Here is a 23,474-nt window from a genome sequence, read left to right as displayed (position 1 = left end):
CAGTGCCACAGCATCTCATCTATAGAATGAGAAAAATCAAGGTGCTTGTCTCATGTGGCTGTGTGAGCGCACACCCTAAGTGATCCGTAAATGTGAGTCACCATTATTATTCTTATTGTGATCATGGAATTTAGGTGTGATTTTGATTATTAGAGTGATAGATAAGAAATATTTTCCCACATCCCAATTCCCTATTATATTATAGCTTGCCTTTTCTCGAGGAACGCAGAATATTACATCAACAGAAAGTTATTAATTCTAAGTAGTTTTTATTTAATTGTGATATATGAACTTTTTTTGCAGAAGAATATAATTAAAGTTTATTTTACAAACATATTCCTTATTGTTGTTCAAGGCTTAATAAAAATCTTCCTGGTGTTATAAATCTTACCTTGGAGCTTCAAGTTCTAATTTGCACAAACCGATGAAAAAGCAATTATCATAAAGGGCCAATCAACAATATGAACTGATGTTCATCATCTTTCATCCAGTTATAAGTGGGTGATAGAGGACTTGATCTAAAAAATGTCTTATATTTCTTTTCATCATTCTGTTATAAGATAGAGCAGTAACAAACAAATATAGAGTGTCAGCTCTGTAAAACCATCATCTTTAAAAAATTAATAATTGTTAAAGATCTAAAGCCTATTCAGGACATCAATAAATGTATGTAGACATTTGCACATATATTTTTATATTATATATTAAATATTTTATATATTTTCATAATATATAAAATATTTAACAAATATTTCTTCTGTACTTTTAAGTTTTTATAGTTTTCATATGCTTCATTTACAGTAACAGCTACAGCTCAGTTATTTTTAATATATCACCTCTGGATTGCTATAACCTTTCCACATTTTTTATCTCCATGATTTTCATTAAGAGCTTAGATACAAGTGAGATGCGTATTTCAAATTTCTTTTTTTTTTTTTTTTGCCTAAGTCATAGAAGAAACACACTAAATGTCCATTAAAGGAATAAATAAGTGAGTGAGTGATGACCAAATGAATGAATGAATACTGTCTTTGAGCACTCAAAGCCTGTTTAAGTCTCAAAATTGTTGACCTCCTACTTCTTGTCCCCAGTGGCTCCAGAGACATAAAGAAATTTCCATGCTCAAGAAGAAACACATGAAGTATTTTTTTTCATTTAATTTTTATTTTTTACAATCTACTCAGTTCAGCAATGCCAGTGCTCATCAGAAGGTAGACATTCTCAGCGACCACGTTTGCCTTCTGTTAAAACACCCCTACCTCTTGTTCTCCTCAGGCTAGACTGTTAATTTGGGTTTTTTTTTCATCTCCCTCAAGGGAATGTTGTTTGGTTCAGTCTTCTGCCTTACCATCTCTCAACACTCTATGTTCTCATTCCCTAACCCATATTGAATGACTCAAAAAGTCTATATATGCAACCCCAAAGTTGTATAGCAGGGAGATACATATAACTTCATTATTCAGAAGTAAGTAGATGTTAGCACAATTTACCATAACATGATAACATTAGGTATGGGGGTGGGGGATGGATTAAAATACGACCAACATTTCTCAGTATACTTCTCATCATTTAAATGTAGTCCGTTCAGGGCGCCTAGCTGGCTCAGTCAGTTAAGGCTCTGACTTCAGCTCAGGTCGTGATCTCATGGTTCATGGGTTTGAGCCCCACATCGGGCTCTGTGATGATAACATGGAGTCTGTAGCCCACTTCGAGTTCTGTGTCTCCCTCTCCTTCTGCCCCTTCCCCGCTCATTCTCTGTCTCTGTCTCTGTCTCTCTCAAAAATAAATATTAAAAAAAAATTAAAATAAATATAGTATGTTCAATTTTCTGCACTTAAATATAGATTCCATCCTTTGGCTAATTACTATTGTTATCTGTATTTTATTTTCTCACTTAGATAGACGGTAGGATCCTAATAATAATTGAAATAATAATAATTGAAAGGACTGGGTCTTAGTACTTCAGCTTCAATGCTCTCTAGAATTCCCTGACACAAAGGAAAAAAAAATAGCCTAGTGGAAAATCAAGTCCATTTCATTGATAGTTACTGAACATTCAATACATCTCCTCATGCAGGACTTCTCTGGAAAGCACTGCTGTGTCAAGGGACTCAGGCTGAATTTCAAAGGGCTGTTTAATTCACCCTTTGTGTGAATCCAGAGTTACTGGCTTGTGGGTGACATTCTTGGTCCATTTACACTAGTCACGGGCCCACGCCACACCGTTATGGCAGGGAGGGATGGATGCTAGAAACAGTGAGAGGCTGGCCTGGCATAACTCTTGATATTTACGGTATGCTAATCCTTCTAAAAACCTGGGGTTTGGCCAATAAAACATTCTCGGTGGGCAAAACTGCCACGTGGGGTAGAAGTATCCTTCCCACCCAACTCACCATTATTAAGTGCCTACTCAGTGCCAACCGCTCACCTTATCAATTTACTCACATTATCTCATTTAATCTTCATAAGAACCCTAAGAGATAAATACTCTATTATGACCTTTTCCAGATGCAGACGTAGAGGTTCAGGGAGTTAAGCAATTTGACTAAGGTCACATGGTTCATAAGGATCAGCATTAGTATTTTCATCCAAGTCTGGCTGACTGTGTCTGCTGTTTCTAAATGTTATGATGCATGCTCTGTTTGTCCAACGGTTGCCAAGAGACTATCTTGCATGTAAATTCATTTTGAAAATTTCCACTGTGTCCACACTGGCAAATCCACTACTCAGTTTCATCATTCAACAGATACATGTATTGCCAATCACTATGTGAGGTCCCAGGGAACCAAGATTGAGCAACGGAGGAAAAAAAAAGTGCTGTTCTCATGGAAACAATCTGGGGAGAGGACAGGAAAATTAATAAAATAAAACAATAGCATCCAATAATAGTTTTCCCCATATTGGGAAAACACAGGTGTGATCCAGGCGCTTAGCAGTGGTAGCCTTTGTATCAATCCACAACGCCTGGAGTTCATCATTCTTCAGGTTCACAGAATATTGTTTCTTTAAACACTTGCTTGACTGTGTTAGGTACCGAGATGATATAAAGATAGAAAAAAGCGAAACTTCGTTGACGAAAGAGGAACACGGGATGACAGCGTTCTAGCAGAAATGTTAAGGAAGAAAAATAACACGAGCAAAGAAGGAGAGCCCTTGATTCTGCAGGTGAAAATGGCAGACTCTTCCTGACCACTAATGCAGGATTTCATTCATTCCCCAGAGAAACTGTGTTCAGTAGACATGGGAATTGGGAAATCCATCTTCTAGCCCTATGTTGGCCACCAGGAACTTGGGCGAGTTAATTTAATCTCCCTACACCCCGTTTCTTTGTAAAATGAGAGAATTGAATAAACGGATCATAAGTAGGCCCTCTGGTTCTTACACGCTACAATACTCATCATTCAGGAAAGCTGATGAAGTCCCCTGTGTCGCTGTTCATACAGTGGTTTGAGCTCTAACTACCTTTTTACGTGATAAACTTTCACTCCGCCTGGATTATAATTGAATATATATCAATTATATATCAAATATATATATCGCCCCAAATATCCCAATTGAGTTGTTTCTGGAATTTCTCAACAAGCTACTATCTTATCATTCCAGGTTGCTTTCCCCTTTATGATACCATGCCCTGAGAAAAATCTACCTTTCCTATCTTACATGCCACTAATCATGCTATTAAAAACCAATTAATCAAAGAACTCAACTGGTCAATTAAAAGATAAATACTAATTCTAATGCATAGAGAAATAAAAAATCCCAGTTTTCTAAAAATATAAAAACTGATGGGAACTCTATCAATATTAATTAAAGTTATAAAAACCCTTCATACCACTTAGGTGACAACTGTAAACACATACAACTATATCTACCGATCATTTTCAACCAGGGACGATTTTGCCTCCAGGGGATACTGGGCAACGTCTGGAGGCACATTTCTGGCTGTCACGTGGGGGAATGCTACCGGCATCTAGTGAGAAGCCAGGAGTTCCGGTCAACACCTTGCAATGCACAGGACAGCCTCCTGTAGCAACAACAAAAGTCCTCATCCCAAAATGTCATCACTTCTGAGGTTAAGAGACCCTGGTTTAGATGGTACCTGAACTTCTAAGAGAAAGCCATTATTTTAGACCATGACAAAATGCATAACAGGTCTCTTCACATTTCCCCCCTAAGTTGATTATTAAGAAAGTCATGATTCTGTCGTGATGAAGTTCTCCTTCTTCATGGCTTAGCTTGAACAAAGGTCAGTGTTGACTTCTCTTCCTCTCTCCCATCACAAGATTCGTGAAAGGAACCCGATTGCCAGCACTTTCTACCAAGATAGGAGACAGGATGAGAGGGTCAGACCCTTGTGGAAGATTCCGGAATGACCAGGGAAACCTTAAGTTTGGAGTATCTTCGCAGCTTCTCAAACCAAGACAAGTTCCAGCAGCACTGCAGCCCAGCCACAGAGAATGTGACAGTAATCAACATCTATTAGTACCATACAGATTAGTGGTGAAAAGCACAGAGTCTCGAGTCAAAGGTCCTGGGTTCAGATTCTCCCTCTTCTGCTCCCTTTCTGCCTAGCCTTGGACACATAGTTGTGCTTAATCTCTGCACCCTGATTTCATCAGTAGTAAACCTTTTCCCAGAGAATTAGTGTAAGAATCAAATGAACTAATATAATATACATAAAGCATAAGCCCCAGATACAAGTTAGCAAACTTTCCCTGTTGGAGCAACACTGTGCGCGTTATGACATCACTGGTCCTTGGCTATTCATACAAACCTCCCAAGAATCAATAGCGTCCAAAAATAGTTTTTTTTTTCCTTTGAATTTTAGATTTTATATTGTATCTCCACATCTAGGAAAATTTTGTTTCAACAGAGTCTTTATTACCCTTACATAGCTTTATATACTCTTCTATGCTGGGCAAGTGAAATCAACACAATGAGCTGACAAAAGCTATTTCTTAAACCATTTCTTCCATAGATTTGCAGAAATTGCTGGGAATTTTAAAACTTATCCCACAGTGTGTAATTCTTCATGCTGTCATCAGTCCTGGGAGGGAATCCTGCATTAAATCTTTATCTGCGCTGAGAGGTCCTACATAATAACATACATCTCTTGGTTAATAACTCTGTTAGTGGTGGGTGGCAAAAATCAAAGCATACTCATTGGATTTCTCTGCCAAAGAATGGGGTTAGGGAAGCAGAGATCACCAACCCCCACTGTCTTACTCCCAGCTTTGTGATTAAAGTTTGCTGTTTTCATGAAAACTCGACATGTTAACAAATTCATCTCACAAACCTAGAGAATCAACTCTTAGAAACAAAGAAATGCAATATTAACCCAATAGGAGCACATCAATTAAGGGCCTGAAATAATGTGCCTGAAACCACTTGATAAGCCCAATAAGGAGAAAAAAAAATCAGCAAATGAATTCTTTCCCTTTAAAAACAAAACCGAAAACCACGGAAGTCAAGAATTCTTGCTCAAAGTGAAATTATGTCCGAGAAAAGTAGAAGCTATTTGTAACTGGAACAGCAAAACTCGAAAAGTACTATGAATATGTACCTTAATAATAAAGGAGTGAACTGAATCTCCACAAGTAAATGGATGATTCAGAACGGAGGACTGATTTTGAAAGATAGCCTAAAATTGTAGATTGGTCCTTTAGTAAATTTTAATCAACTGTGCGTGTATTTTTTAGTTAAGACAGTTTTTCTCTCAGTCTATCCCCCCACAAAAAATCAAATCAAACTAAGAGCACAATCACATACACACAAAGGAGTCCCAGACCCCGAACTTCTCTTCAAGTGAGCTGTGCTAGATATTTCCCCCAGAAACGAACTTTATTGTGGGACTACTGTGACATTCTTTACAGACATGTAATTTCAAGGGCACTGCCATTCAATATTTTTTCATAAAAAAAAAAAACCTCTTCAGTCAGCCCGCAAAATAGTTAAGTCGTATAAAATATTTTACAAAGAAACTAATACCACGTGTCAGTTTGTTAATCTCTCTCCCTCCTCAGCAAGCTTTGAGAGCATTACTCAAGAAAGCCTCGTTTCCACAAATACACATTTTGCATTAGAACACAACTTCAGCAGTATGTATTTCCGCTCATTAAAATGATTGGTTTCACCAGCGGAGGTTTCCCAGACGCAGATACTTGTTTTCATCACTGTGCCCGAAACAAGTATTTTGTTAGTTCTCACTAACTAGCTTTACCACACATACATCATCCGAGAGCGTATTTGGTCATCCCTGCTAACGAGAAAGCAGTGCACGTTCGACTTGTTTGCGGAAAGTCAGTGAGCCCTCAAGGTGGTACAGAAGATTTAGATCATCGTTTCAAATATCAGCTGCCAGTTAGGCCAGTTCCTTCTCTGTCCACCCTTCTGAAAGGGTTTGCCTATATTTGCTCAGAGACTTTGAAAATAGTCCCCGGGTTACCAGCCGCTCCTACTAATAAGGAGATCAATCTCAAGAGGAGTGTGGCTTCCTCTGTGTGATAGAGCCCTGAGATGGGCTAGATCCAGCCAAGCAGATAGCCAAGGAACGAAGGAAAAAAGTCCATTCTTGATGAGGGACACACGCGGTAACCTTATCTAAATCATCTTTAGCCTCCAATTAGAAGTTCAAGTGCACTTAGCATTGAAGTTTCTAGATTCCTGAAGAGATTACAAATTTTGATTATGGTATTATATGATGATGTAGTCTGAGTACAGGTTTTCCCGCCTTGTACCTAAAATGTGCTTCTGACATGACTGGACATACCTGATGAGTTAGCAGGGCCAATCTCCAAAAAAATCTGTGAAAGGACTTGTTGGGAGGTCTCTTACACTTGGGAGGTTCCTTACACGTCCAGGAACCACCCAGGATGAACTTGAACTAGTAAGGAGACCTGTTGGCAGTGGGAGAAGGATCTTTCCTAATATAGCATGATGTTTGTCACTCAAATCTTCTTTCTACCTCACCCCTGCCTAGACTTTTTTTTTTGTAAGCTAAAACCAATTTCTTTTATTTTTATTTATTTTTATTTTTTTCAATATATGAAATCTATTGTCAAATTGGTTTCCATACAACACCCGGTGCTCATCCCAAAAGGTGCCCTCCTCCATGCCCATCACCCACCCTCCCCTCCCTCCCACCCCCCCCCCCCCCATCAACCCTCAGTTTGTTCTCAGTTTTTAAGAGTCTCTTATGCTTTGGCTCTCTCCCACTCTAACCCATACCTAGACTTATGGCAAGCAGTGGTATCATAAATAAAAGCTAAAATAGCTGTCCTACAGATCCCTGCTTGATCTAGTCCCACCTCACTTTCTGATCTTATGTTACCTCCCCTACATTGCCCCCCACCCCGCCTCCACTGTCATTCTTTGGGCTGTAACCACATCTTATCTTCAATGCACCAAACTCCACCAGGTCATGGTAACTTTACCCTTGTTGTTGACATCACCAAAACCTCTTTCCCTCAGGCTTGCTCCAACTCCCTTCCTTATAGCTACACACAATCCCTAGGGATTCTTAGACACATCTTCCAGCAGAAGAATGATATTCAAGAAGACAGTGAGATTCCGGAGTCAAAGGAAAGATCCCACGAAACTTGAGTGCTTTGTGACTCTGACCTCATCTGCTCTCCCAGGTAGGCGAGGTCTGGCAAACTAAGGTTGTGTTTTAAAATCGGGGTTGTGATGGGGCGCCTGGGTGGCTCAGTCGGTCGAGCGTCCGACTTCGGCTCAGGTCTTGATCTCGCGGTTGGTGGGCCTGAGCCCTGCGGCGAGCTCCGTGCTGACAGCTCAGAGCCTGGAGCCTGCTTCGGATTCTGTGTCTCCCCCTCTCTCTGCCCCTCCCCTGCTCCTGCTCTGTATCTCTCTGTCTCTCAGAAATAAATAAACATTAAAAATAAATAAAAACTTGGCTTGTGTTTTTTAAAAAAGATTTCTGATGGATGGCTCTCTCTGTCTCTCTCTCTCTCCGCCCTTTCTCTCCTCCTCTCTCTGTATCAGAAGGCTGTGTAGGAGACTTAAGACTAAAGCACTTCTCATCCAAGTTCTAATTCCCAAGCTGGTTCCCTTAATAAATGATGTTCTAGAACCATTGCGTTTTTGCAGATTTAAGGATGGACATTAGAAATGATACGGGCCAGGCTACGAAAACTGAGGGCCCAGGAAGTCAAGTTACTTGCTCAGAGCTGCATATTTCGCTGCTGGAATGCAGGCTGACATTCAAAGGTTAGTTCGTTTGCACTTTAGCTTTCACTTTAAAGAGAGGGGGATGACGTGTCACACTATAGAATTAAGCCGAGTTGACCTATAATTAAAAATCAAAGTCATGTCACCCAGTCCCATCTGCTCTGCTTAACATTCATGACTATCGCAAGTGCATCTCATAAATTACAATGATTTCTTTGGCCCCAGAAATCAATTTGGTAGATAGAGGCACAATTTATATACAGAACCCCATTTTTACATTTATCTCAGGACCGGGTGTGAAGGACAGGGTTGAATATAGCTAAAGGGCATATGCTGAGGGAAATGAATTACATAGGATATTGCATATCTTACTTTAATATCAACAATAATCTTTCATTTTTCAAGCATATTGCATATAAAGTGGGCAGGATGAGCCCCTTGCACTACAAGAAAACAGCAGAAGTTTATCATATGGCATATGATGAATGCCCCCACCTCCAAGTTACCTTGGGTATAGTCAGGATGTATCTTGAAGATGTGTTAAATATCTATCAACACCTTCTGAATCATTGCTATAAAAAGAAGATAATAATGAAGGCACCAAGCTTGTCTGTCTTCAGGGTTAGAGTCACAGGGAAAAAAAGAATTAGCAAATTTCTGAGAAATTATGTAACTTTTGACACTTTGAAACACATTCATTCATTTATTTGTTCATTCGTACAATAAACATCTATGAAAAAAAAAGTCTATAATATATCAGATACTCATCTGGGCTGTAGAAATAGATCCAGAATAAATCCCTGTCTTTTTCAGGAGTTTACAATACTTTGGAGAAGGTAAAGAAATGAATTTACAATCCTAGGTATCGATAGAGGCTGTGGAGGTAAGAAACTAGTAAAGGGAACCGGTTTATGGGTGACCAGGGAAAGGAGGAGCAGGGCTCTGATTCTCTGCTAATAACTACATTAGAAGGTGGCGTGAGGGGTGCCTGAGTGGCTCGGTCGGTTAAGCATCCGACTTCGGCTCAGGTCATGATCTCACGGTCCGTGAGTTCGAGCCCCGCGTCAGGCTCTGGGCTGACAGCTCAGAGCCTGGAGCCTGTTTCAGATTCTGTGTCTCCCTCTCTCTCTGCTCCTCCCCTGTTCATGCTCTGTCTCTCTCTGTCTCAAAAATAAATAAACGTTAAAAAAAAAATTTAAAAAAAAAAAAGGTGGCATGAGTCAGGGAAGTCCTTTTTAGTAAGGTGGCATTTCTGCAGAAAAGTTAAGGAAATGAGGAAGTGAGCCATGCAGATGTCTACAGAGAGAAAGTTCTAGGTAGAGGGGATGTCACATGCAATGACACGAACACAGGAGTACACTTGGTCATGGTATGTTCAGACAATGGCAAGTGGTCAGTGTGGCTGAAGAATAATAATAAATGTGTGAACGCAAGAAGAATGAAATCCTGCCATTTGCAACAACATGGCTGGAACTGGAGGGTATTATGCTGAGTGAAATAAGTCAGTCAGAGAAAGACAGATATGTTTTCACTCATATGTGGAACTTGAGGAACTTAACAGAAGACCATGGGGGAAGCGAAGGGAAAAAATAGCTTCAAACAGAGAGGGAGGCAAACTATAAGAGCCTCTTAAGTACAGAGAACACACTGAGGGTTGATGGGGTTTGGGGGGGGGGAGGCGGAGGAGAGGGGAAAATGGGTGATGGGCATTGAGGAAGGCACTTGTTGGGATGAGCGCTGGGTGTTGTATGTAAGCAATGAATCATGGGAGTCTACCCCCGAAACCAAGAGCACACTATAGATACTGTATGTTAGCTAACTTGGCAATAAATTATATTTTAAAAATGTAAAAAAAAGGAGAAGGAAGATAGATTTTTTAAAATGTTTATTTATTTATTTTGAGAGAGAGAAAGAGAGAGCATGCTCACATGAGCAAGGACGAGGCAGAGAGAGAGGGAGAGAGAGAATACTAAGCAGGTTCTGTGCTGTCAGCACAAGAGTCCCACGCAGGGCTCGAACTCACAAACCACGAGATCATGACCTGATCTGAAATTGAGAGCCGGCCTCTTAGCTGACTGATCCACCCAGGCACCCCAGGAAGATAGATTATTTAAGGTTTTGTAAGCCATGGTAAAAATGCATTACCACTATGTAGAAAAAAAATAAGATTTGCCAATATTGGTCAGGGTTGTCTGGAGTAACAGAACAGAATAATACATAATATTGTTCTAGGGATATAATATTATATTTATAATATAATAAAATAATAAAATTATACACACACACACACACACACACACCAAAGGAATGTATTATAGAAATAGACTCATGTGATTATGGAGACTGAGAAGTCCAATGATCTGCTATCTCTAAGCTGGAGCACCAAAGGATATTCTGCTATCTCTAAGCCAGTGGTATAATTCAATTGAATCTAAAGGTCCAGGAACCAGGAGCACACATTTATGAGGCAAGGAGAAGAGGGATGTCCCAGCTCAAACAAATAGAACACATTCACCCTTTCTCTGCCCTTTTGCCCCGTGTAGGCCATCAATGCATCAGATGATGTCCACTTGCATTGGTGAGGCTGGTCCCTCACAGTCTAAGTCAAATGCTAATCTCTTCTGGAAATACCCCCACAGACATATTCAGAAATAATTTTTCACCAGCTCTCTAAACATCCTTTTAGCCCGGCCAAATTACACATAGAATTAACCGTCCTGCTTGCCAAAGTGGTATAATTTCTAGAAAAATACAAATTCATAACCTTTAATATATGGGACTTCACAGAATAGCATCATTTTATGTCATTTTCTGAAAACATTATAATCAGTAGCTTCTATTTAATAATTTAATGTTATGGAAATATATTCTTGAATCAAATTCTCTCACGCTGAATCACTGCCTGTTGACTTTAATCATTTATTTAGAGTCTCTATACCTGTATTCCAATCTGTAGTGTAGGGATCATAACAGAACGTAATAGCAATTTCATGAGCATAAATACACATATATGCATATGCATAAACTAAGTGATAGCAGTCACATTCAAAATAATGTGTTAGAAAAGCTAGGTGTATTAAAGAAATGTAAGATTAACATTCTAAAATCAATTGACATGACTTTACTATATCATCAGGAAAAAAAAATATCATATGGTCATCTGCAATTTGCAGAAAAAGCTATCAATGCCTGTTAATTTAAAAAAGTATAAAACAAGGAACAGAAAGAAATTTTCCCAGTCTGATCAAGAGAAACTATAAACAACAACAATGACGATGTACAGCTAACTCTATGGATGAGACAAGACTCTCCATTATCATTACATTTAGTCAAAAGTGTACTGGAGGTCCTAGACAGTTCAAAAAGGAAATGTAAAAAAATAGAAATTATAAGAATCAGAATGGAAGAAATGTAAGGGTCATTATTTTCATTTGGCATAATTGAGAACAAGAATCTTCAGTAAATTTAATTACTAATTAAATGAAGAAAATTACAGGGTGAAAGATCGTATACAACATAGTAACAAAACTATTAAAAATTCTTAAAAAGATACCATTTCTTATAACATCAAAAATATCAAATACCTAAGAATAAATCCAAAATGCATGTGACTTCTGGACAGAAAACCAAAAAGCTGTATTAAAAGAAATCAGAGAAGACTTTGAAAAAAAAATAGACGAATATACTACATTCATAGATTGGAAGTGTCAATACTGTCAAAATGTTGATTCTCAACATTTTTTTGTTTTTGTTGTATACATTCAATGCACCCCAGCCAAAATTTTGACAAGAATTTTTGTGGCTATTGGCAAATGAATTCTAAAATATATATGAAAAGGCAAGAGAGCAAAATAATGAAGACAAAAATTTTAAAGGAGTTACACTACTAGACATCATGACTTCTTATTAAAGTAGAAAAATTTAAATGTATTTCCTTAAATTCAAGATAGTTAACATACAGTGTAGGATTATTGGTTTCAGGAGTAGAACCCAGTGATTCATCACTTACATATAACACCCTGTGCTCATCCCAAGTGCCCTGCTTAATGCCCATACCCTTTTTATTTTTTTTCAATATATGAAATTTATTGTCAAATTGGTTTCCATACAACACCCAGTGCTCATCCCAAAAGGTGCCCTCCTCAATACCCATCACCCACCCTCCCCTCCCTCCCACCCCCCATCAACCCTCAGTTTGTTATCAGTTTTTAACAGTCTCTTATGCTTTGGCTCTCTCCCACTCTAACCTTTTTTCTTTTTTCCTTCCCCTCCTCCATGGGTTTCTGTTAAGTTTCTCAGGATCCACGTAAGAGTGAAAACATATGGTATCTGTCTTCCTCTGTATGGCTTATTTCACTTAGCATCACACTCTCCAGTTCCATCCACGTTGCTACAAAGGGCCATATTTCGTTCTTTCTCATTGCCCTGTAGTACTCCATTGTGTATATAAACCACAATTTCTTTATCCATTCATCAGTTGATGGACATTTCGGCTCTTTCCATAATTTGGCTATTGTTGAGAGTGCTGCTATAAACATTGGGGTACAAGTGCCCCTATGCATCAGCACTCCTGTATCCCTTGGGTAAATTCCTAGCAGTGCTATTGCTGGGTCATAGGGTAGGTCTATTTTTAATTTTCTGAGGAACCTCCACACTGCTTTCCAGAGGCCCATACCCTTTTTAGGCCATCTTCTCACCCCAAGACCCTTCCAGATACCTTCAGTTTGTCTCTGTATTTAAGAATCTCTTATGGTTTGCGTCCCTCTCTGTTTTTATCTTATTTTGCTAGAAAAGATATTCTTTTTAATACATGATGCCCAATCAAAGGAGTGCCAATATGAGAAAAGTATGCATTTCGGTGCTTATCTTAAACCACGTTCCAGACAGATTGTAGATATAAACTTCAATAAAGAGCTATAAATCTTTTGTAAAATAAAACAGAAAAGAAATCTTCATGGTTTTGGAATGATAATTAGAAGGCAAAGTAAAACGATAGTCGTATTTCTTATACTCTGAAGCCAGCACAGGGCACAGGCACCGGGACAATTCATGTATACTGTCACTTATCTCCCAGCTCACCTAGTTAGCATGGGGCAGCAGTGAGATGTTCAGCTGGGGTGAGATCCCCACCAGATCTTCTCCATTAGCCTCTTAAAAGCATGGACCAAGTACATGAGTAGCTCCATGGTAAATAAGGTAGAAAAGTTCAGATGAAAATTTGTAGAAGAGCTGTCTCTACCTATCAAAATAACAAGTAACATATCCTTGGAGGGATTTCAGAGATTTCAAGGTTTTGAAAGGTATAATGTGAGGTACCACGTTGTCCTTCAACTTTTCTATTTGGCCTGAACAGAAGACAGATCGAACTTAGCAGACAGTAGTGCATTATTGTAAACTTAACCAGGTGGTGAAATCCAATTACAGATGCTGGTTCAAATGTACAATCATTACTGGAACAAATCAACACTGTCCCAGCATCTGACAAATGCCTCTCTCTCTCCCTCTCTCTCTCTCTCTCTCTTTGCTCTCCCCCCACCCCCCACCCCCCCACCAGAAATTTCTTTTCCTGGAGAATTTGCTTTCCTCTCGAAGGAACAGCAATATAAAACCATGTTAACTGTCCAGTTCTACATCATAATATTGTCTACAGGGACTTATATGGCATCTTCATTCCACAAGACATCATTATACTGATAATCTATTACATTAATGATATCATGCTGATCGGGCCAGATGAGCAGGAAGCAGCGACTACTCTAGACTTTTTGGAAGAATATATGCATGAGAAAGGAAAGGGAAATAAATCCCACAAAAATTTAGAAACTTATCACCTCAACGGAATTTTTAGGGACAAAGTGGTCTGAGATATATTCAAAGTAAAAAAAACTAATGGCTTTTTGTTAAAAAAGAATTTGTTAAAAAACTGGTAAAAAAAAAAAAAAAAAAAAAAAAAGAACCAAAAATGCTTAGTGTGCCATTTTAGACTTTGCCGAACAATAAACCCCTTTTGGGCATGATACTCTGACCAATTTATTGAGTAGCTTGATAATCTGCCAGGTCTGAGCAGGGCCCAGAAAAAAAAATTCTTTAGCTTCCCTACCACTTGGATATGACCTTGCATGGTCTCATGATACTTGGCACGTCTATGACAGATTGGAATACTTTACAGAGACTTTGGCAAGACCCTATAATTAGATCACATAGTAAACATTTAAAATTTTGGATCAAAACTGTATCATCCTCTGTATACTACTCTTATCATTTTGGGAAACAGCTTCAGGCTTACCACTGGGGCCAAGCAACAAATGAATGCTTGATCAGAGACCACCAGTTTATCATAAGACCTTAGCTGCTCATTATGAAGCAGGTGTCATCTGACCCTCAAACCATAAAGTTGGACAACACAACAATACTTCACTGTCAAATAGAAGTGGTACATACAAGATTGAGCTCAGCTGAGCAGACGGCCCAGATGCCCACAGGCCATATTCATATGACATTGACTCCCCCTTCTCGACCTTCCCTCATAACACTATGGAGATTTCCCTATAACCAGTGGACTAAGAAAACAATGGCTTCTTTTAGAGATGGGAGCATTTATACAGGTCTATGCTGGAGTGGCCCTGGAGAATAGTGATGAGGGGAAATCCTCCAGTAGACAAAGCTTTGAGCTATGTACCTGGTTGTTTGCTTTGCCTGGAAGGAGAGATGACCAGAAGTATGAATCTATACTACTTAATGAACAGCAGCTAATGAGTAGAGGACTGGTTGAAGAGTTGAAAGGGATATAATTGGAATATTTGTTCTGTTAATGAGCATAGATTATGAAGATAGTTGTTCTTCATGTGAACACTTAACAAAGAGTAACCTCAAACAAGAGGATTTTAATGATCATCCTGATAAGATGATCCATTCTCTGGAGGTCAATCATTGTCCCCAGACACTGCTGTCCTTGCCCAATAGGTCGATGAACAAAATGGCTATGATTTTAGGCACAGAGTTTACACATGAGCTCACAAACATAAACTACCACCCACCAAAGAGATTTTGGCTAAAGCCACTGCTGAAGGCCCAAACTGCCACCAGGAAAGCCAATTCTGGGTCCCCAGTATTGTACTATTCCCCAAGGAGATCATGCAGCAAGCTGGTACAGGTTGGTTACATTGGACCATGCTACAATGGAAGGAGCCGCATTTTGTTACCAGTAGAATAGACACTTACTCTGAGTATGGATTGGCTTTTTTGGCCCATAAGTCTTCTGCCAAAACCACAATGCAAGGGTTTACAGAAAACCTTATTCAACATTATGGTATCCCACACAGCTTTGTTGTGATCGGAGACACAGTCTTTTGCCATCTCCCTCATCATCCTGAAGCAGCTTTACTGATAACACAGTGGAATGGCTGTTGGAAGACTCAACGATGGCTTTCAGGGTGCCGTGTGTGGTAAGTCAGCAGCCTCTCTATAGTACTGCTTTTTCTAGTTAAAATCCATTGGTCCCAGAGTCAATAGGTGGAAATGGGGATTCTTGTCATTATTAGCTCTTGTATTCCTCTAGCAAAATTTTTGTGCCAGTCAACAATAGTTTGGATTGTGATGATCTCTAGACTCTCTAGTGAAATTTCATATCTGTGTAGTCCAATATAGTAGACACTAGTCACATGAGGTTATTGAAATCTTGAAAGATGGCTACTGCAACTGAAAGTTTGACTTCTTTCCTGCCAATTTGGATACGCTCTATTTCTTTGTGTTGTCTGATTGCTACAGCTAGAACTTCCAGTACTATGCTAAATAACAGTGTTGAGAGTAAATATCGCTATCTTATTCCTGACCATAGATGAAAATCTCTTAGTCTTCCCCCATTGAGGATGATATTAGTTTCTGCACATCGAGGGAAACAATCAACAAAACTAAAAGGCAACCTATGGAATTGGGAAGATATTTGCAAATGACATATCTGATAAAGGGTTAGTATCCAGAATATATAAATAATCTGTAACATTCAACACCCAAAAAACAAATAATCCAGTTAAAAATGGGCAGAAGACATGAATAGACATTTTTCCGAAGAAGATATATAGGTGGCCAACACATTTTCATACGCTCAACATCACTCATCATCAGGGAAATACAAATCAAATCTACAATGAGATGTTGCTTCACACCAGTCAGAAAGGCTAAAATTAACAACACAAGAAACAACAGGTGTTGGCAAGAATGCAGAGAAAGGGGAACCCTCTCACACTGTTGGTGGAGATGCAGACCGGTGCGGCCACCTTGGAAAGCAGTATGGAGGTTCCTCAAAAAGCTAAAAATAGAACTACCTTATGACCCAGCAATTTCGCTACTAGGTATTTATCCAGAAGATACAAAAATAATAATTTGAATGAACATATGCACCCTGCAATTTATAGTCACATTATCAACAATAGCCACATTTTGGAAACAGCCCAAGTGCCCAGCAACTGAGGAATGGATAAAGAAGATGTCTCACACACACACACACACACACACACACACACACACACACACTGGAATATTACTCGGCCATAAAAAGACTGAAATCTTGCCATTTGCAATGACAAGGATGAAACTAGAGAGAATTATATGCTAAGTGAAATAAGTCAGTCAGGGAAAGACAAATACTATATGAATTCACTCACATGTAGAAATTAAGAAAGAAAACAAATAAACGGTGGGGGGGGGATAGAGGAAGTTAAAAAAGAATCTTAACCATAGAGATCAAACTGATGGTTACCAGAGGGGAAGTAGGCAGGGGGATGGGTTAAATAGGTGAAGGGGATTGAGAAGGGCACTTGTGGTGAGCACTAGATGATGTATGTAAGTGATGAATCACTAAATTATACATCTGAACCTAAATATACACTGTATGTTAACTAACTGGAATTAAATAAAAACTTAGAAAGGAAAAAATAATCAGTGGAAAATTATAACCCAATATAGGCGAGACTATAAATAGCCCAAATCCTTTAGGAGTAAAAGTTTGAGTCACTGCACCAGGCAGGGGACTATGACAAGCTAAGTGCTTGCTAAGGGAAAGAATAAGTATGGAGCTGAAAGATATGAGCTGAAATTAGGTGGCTAGTTATGGAAATAAAATCTATGATAGTCATGAATATTCCTTCTTTATTTTGATATGACTCTATTTATATAAATATTAACCAACTTCTTTCCCTCTTTTATTTCTCAACCATCTCACATAAGATATATTCAAAGGCATTGAACTTACATCTCAGTATTTAATTCAGAATTTCAAAATAGGCATTTAATTCAGCTAGGAGAGTAATAACACAGCTTAAAAATCGATTAAAGGATTTTACCTGTTTTGAGGAGAGGGATAGCAAGCATTTTTAAAGTTGTATAAATATAGTTGTATCATGTGAGGTAGAAAGATGATTTTTTTTAAGCAGTTAAGGATGGTTAGCAAAGGTATATATGGGTGTCAAGATGACAAGCATTGGAAAAGGATGGCTTTGTCCTTTGTTTACTCAACTAAGCTGAAACTGTATTTTACATAAGTTATTTTCTCATAGGATTCTTTGCTAACATTGGCTAGAAAAGACATTATAAGTGATATCAAGAGGACAGGAGTAGATCAGGAACCATATTTCTTCTGTGCTGAGGGTCATTGCAGGAAGTCAGCCATGTTGCCACTGATCTCCAGTTTGCTCACAGCTTGTCGGCTCTGGATGATCTCTTCCTTCAACCTCTCCGAGGCCTGGGCCAAATATGTGTGCAGCTCTATGGCAAACAATGCTAGCAGATGACCCACATCATCAAGATTGGAGGTTAAAGTGCCCATCTATCAAGCTTAACTTTCAGTTTAATGGAACCATCAAGTGATAAAAGCACGTTTTGCTTTTTCCTAACACTATTGAGATCTTCTCAAGTGTTCCCACCTTTCCTCAAAGATTCTAGTTTTCCTTGTGAGTTCCAATTTCTTAATGTTCTCTTCTGATTTCAGCTTTTCTTTCCAGCTGCTGGTCTGGCTGATTTGGAGTGGTTTGGAACTCAACAATAGACATAATGACAGTATCTTCAAAGGACTGCTTCTTCAGCTTCAACGAGTGAGTAAAGTCTAACTACTGTAATAAATTTCTTATTCTGTATCATTCATAATGGCTTGGTTTGTTCGACATTACAGAGTATCAACTAATAGAAACTACTTGTCAACATCTACTAAAGCTGCACATGCCCTGTGAATCAACAAGTCCAGTCCTAAATGTTCACCCACAAAACAAGTGCCTATGTACACAAATATACACGAACAAGAATGCCCATAGGTCATCAGAGTCAAAAGCTAGAAATAATCAAATGTCTGTCAACAGTAGAAAGGATAACCACATCATGGTACGGTCACACTTTAGAATAACATACATCAATGAAAAGGAACAAACTTCTGATTCATGCAACAAATGGATGAATCTAAAGATATGGCATGGAGAAAAAAATAAGCCCAATGTAAAAGAATGTGTGTTCACAAGAAATTTCCTAACCAAATGTGATAGAACTCAGGAAAGTGGCTGCTGTTGGCAGCAGGCAATAACTGGAGTTGGTACAAGGGCATTCTCTGGTCACTGGTAATGTCATATCTGGTATATTCACCTCATAAAATTTTATTAAATATTACACTTAAGATTTGTGCACTCTATGACTTCCATGTTATACTTGCACAAAATGATTTAAAAATAATTTAACAAGGGTGCCTGGGTGGCTCAGTCGATTGAGTCTCTAACTCTTGATTTTGGTTCAGGTCATGATCCCAGGGTTGTGGAATCGCATCCTGTGTTGTGCTGAGCATGAAGCCTGCTTAAGATTCTCTCTCTCTCTCTCTCTCTCTCTCTCTCTCTCTCTCTTCCTCTGCCCCCCTCTCCCACTCTCTCATAATAATAAATAATAATAATAAATGTATATATATGCATATATATATATATATATATATATATATATATAGCAATACTACAGCAACTCAAAATCTTGAGATTCATGCATAAAGACCTCAAAGAGCCAAAGCAATACTGGGAAAAGGTAAAAAGCTGGAGGTATCACACTTCCTGATCTCAAACTATATTACAAAGCTCTAGTAATCAAAGCACTGTGGTACTGGCATTAAAGCAGACATACAGATCAATTGAACAGAATAGGCAGCCCACAAATAAACACAGACATATATGGTTATTAATTTATGACAAAGGAGCTGAGAATATACAATGGGGGAAGGATAATCTCTTCAACAAGTGGTGGGGGGAAACCTGGATAGCACATGCAAAAAAATTAAACAGGATCCCTATCTTACACCATGAACAAAAATCGAATCAAAATGCATTAGACTTAAATTAAAATACTGAAACCATATATCCTAAGAGAAAAGATAAAGAGTAAGCTCCTTGACGACAATCTTTGCAATGATGTTTTGGGTCTGACATCAAAATCAAAGGCAACACAAGTTAAAATCAACAACTGGAACTATGTCAATTTACGAAGCTTCTTCACAACAAAGAAAATCTTCGATAAAATGAAAAGGCATCCTCTGAGATGGGAGAAAATATTGTTAAATCATATATCTACGAAAGGGTCACTATAAAAATGTAAAGAATTCACACAACTCTAACAACAACAATAAAAACCAAATGATCCAATTAAAAAATGGCCAGAGGAACTGAATAGACATTTTTCCAAAGACATACAAATGCTCAGCAGGTATGTGAAAATTGCTCAATATCAGTAATCACCCGGGGCATGCAAATCAAATCCACAATGGGATATCACCTCCTGCCTGTTAGAGTGGCTATTCTCAAAAAGACAAGAGATTGCAAGTGTTGGTAAGGATGTAGAGAAAAGGGAAGCTTTGTGCCCAGTTGGTGGGAATGTAAATTGCTGTAGCCACTATGGAAAACAATATAGAGGGTCCTTAAAATTTTTAAATATAACTATCATATGACCACACAATCCCATTTCTGGGGATATATCCAAGGGAAAAGAAAAGAAGATATTGAGGGGATGCCCACACTCCCATGTTCATTGTAGCATTATTTGCTATAGCCAAAGCATGGAAGCAATTTAAGTGCCCAATCAATGGATGAATGGATAAAGAAGATAAAGATAAAGAAGATATGTATGTATATATTATGTATGTATGGATAGATAGATAATAGATTATATACATACACATATATATCTAATATTTATATATGTATTTCTACATACCACTTTATATCAAGATAGATGATAGATAGATGATATATAGATAGATAGTTATAGATATATACACACATACATACCTATACATACACACACACAGTTATTCAGTCATGAAAAAGAAAGAAATCCTGCCATTTGTGACAACACGGATGGATACTGAGGGCATTACACTAAGTGAGATAAGCCAGACGGAAAAAGACAAAGTGCTACCTGGTGCAACTTATACATGGCATCTTTAAAAAAAAAAAAAAAAAAAAAGAGTAGATCTCAAAGAAACAGAGAGTAGAAATGTGGTTGCTGGGGACCTGGGCTGGGGTGAGCGGAGGCAAGGAAAAAAAGAAGTTGATAAAAAGATACAAGATTCCAAGTGTAGGAAGACTAAGGTCTGAGAATCCAACGTATAACATGGTGACTATAGTTGATAACACTACCATATAATTGAAATTTGCTAGGAAAGGAGAATTTAAATGTTAAAATAAATACCTAGCTCATGGTCTGTGAAGACTGAAGGAGATAATTCATGCCTATCGTAAGAACTTAAAAAATATTATGTAGCGTAATTTTGTTATTACAAAGTCAGTAATTGGAACTGAAACATTGCCTAAATCCAGGTAACCAATACCATCTTTGGGAAGAACGATTTTACAGCAGGTGAAAAGTTGTACCTAAATCCATAACATTAGAGCACACAACCTCGCATTTTAATTTGAAAGGGTATTTTACAACAAACAGAGGAACTGGAGACTTATTCAGGAGAGTGTCGCTCTGTCTGACTTTCCCAACTCCACTGTTTTCAGCCATAACTCTCTGTATTTCCTTCACAGAACTCTTCAAAAAAAATTTTTTTGCCTATTATTTATTGTGTGACTTGTTTTATTAGTATGTATGCTTCATGAGGACAACAGTTACCTTCTCTGTTTTCTTTATCTTTCTTCAGTACTAAGGACAACGGCACACAGTAGGTTCTTAATAAATATTTACTAAGTAAAGCATTAAAGACAACATGAATGTCCATGAATTGGGCCCAAATAGTTGGCAACTATGGCATGTAGGTCAGCCATCTTGACACATGTGATATTCATGGCTGAATTCTACCCTAGTTCCTTTCTTGTAGAAAGCCATTCTGCCATAGTTAAATTTTTGCTCTGTGGAGTTGTAAGGGTGATTGTTTCAAGGTCGCCAATTTCTGAATACTTGACATTTCTGTTCCAATTGCCCTTGCACTTTTCTTAATGAAATGACAACACCACAAATCCTTTCCAAAATGAAGTGGAAAATGAAGGTGAATAAATAAATAACTAATGAAGGGACTACAGTCCAACTAATTATAATCACAATATCAGAAAGTTCATGTTAATAAGAAGTGTGTGTCATTTTACCTTGCATTTATTCATAATCTGGAAAATGGTGACAGGAAATCCTTGTGTCATCAAAAAAAATCTCTCTAATAATCAGTGAGACATAACCACTATAAATAATTTAAATTTTATCAAGTAAAAACAAAGATTTCACTGAGTTTTGCCAACTAGGCTTGGGGCACTTAGACATCCCCACAGCAGATGGGAACTGTCAAAGCCCATAAACATTCAAAATTGTAAGACATGACTTTTAGACTCTTAGATGACAGAAACCAGAAGAATTCATGCAAATCAATGAGCCCCACACACCTTATTTAAAGACACTCCTTGACAGTCAAAAGAGGAGACAGTGTTGAAGCTGAGCCATTGGAGATACCTCAGGTTTTAATTAGTCAAATGTCACCGTTTCCTAAATGGAGGCTATTCTATAGATAACACCTTTGAAAATCCATTAATAAAACACTTTTTTCCTCTGTTGATCTTGGTGCTAACTGTATGCCCAATTATGCTTTTCTCATTATTCAAAACTTCACTTCAATGGTATTCAATGATAGAATAAGGAGACTGAAAGAGTCTCCGTGATAGATCTGGCCAATTTAATTTTAAGCAAATTCATATGGGATGGGTTTTGATTTATAGGTGCTGGTAGCTGTAAGAAACTTGCAGGTTAGAGTGGTGATACTTCTGAAATTGTTTTATAGGAGGAGCAAAAAATACACTTGGAATTAGCAACTCAGGGCATATGGCAACGTATTTGCATAACAAGCATACTGCTTCACTTAGTTTGTACATCCATTTATTGTTACTGTTGATAGATGCTGATAGAAATTTAAGAGAAGTGACAACTCACCCACCACCAAATGTTACTCATGAGACTTCTGCTGAAATGTGGACAATAAAATAACGGACATATGTATAGCCCTTCATCGTTTCAAAAGAAATGTTTCATGTGCATGACCTAATTTGTTCCTGAAGTTAGACTAGTGACAAGGGTATTTTTATTGGCCCCATTTATGGTTGAAGAAACTAAGGATCAGGGAGGTTGAGTAACTCATTACAGATCACATTCACAGCAAACTCGGGACCCAAGCACCAGAACCTTTGGGCTCCACATCTCTGGGTCTTTTCTACAAACCATTTTAAGAACAGAATCGAATTCATCCCATGAAAATATTATAATATTCAAAAAGAAACTGCATGATATCCACTGTTACATATTCAATATATACCTTTTGTATGTTAGGACCTGGTGATGCAAGAGGAAATGAGAGACTCAGTCCCCATCCCTTATCAAGGTGGACAGGTGATTGTACTGTGTTGTCACTGTGAAAACTGCTATAATGTTGTTAGTTCCAAGATTGAATGAGATATCTCAGCCAAGATTTCAAATCTGAGTAGAAGTTGGTTAGAAGAAGGGATAGTATGTTCTAGGAATAAGGAACAGCATGTACAAAGGCACAAGAAACGAGACTGTGGCACAATCTAGAAACTGAAATAAATCCCGTTTAATCCGAGCATACTGAGGAACAGGAGAATCATTACAGATGGAACAAAGGGGGCAAACAAGGGCTGGATCATGGAGGACATTATAAATTATTTTTTTATTAAGAAAATTTTAAGATGTTTATTTATTCATCGAGAGAGAGAGAGAGAGAGAATCCCAAGTAAGCTCCAGCTGTCAGCACAGAGCCCGATGTGGGGCTCGAA

The sequence above is a fragment of the Panthera pardus genome, unplaced genomic scaffold (assembly GCF_024362965.1).
Source record: "Panthera pardus isolate Hobbes unplaced genomic scaffold, ASM2436296v1 HiC_scaffold_10, whole genome shotgun sequence".
Taxonomy (NCBI): Eukaryota; Metazoa; Chordata; class Mammalia; order Carnivora; family Felidae; genus Panthera; species Panthera pardus.
The sequence above is the reverse complement of the archived record's forward strand: the minus strand, read 5'-3'. Positions refer to the sequence as shown.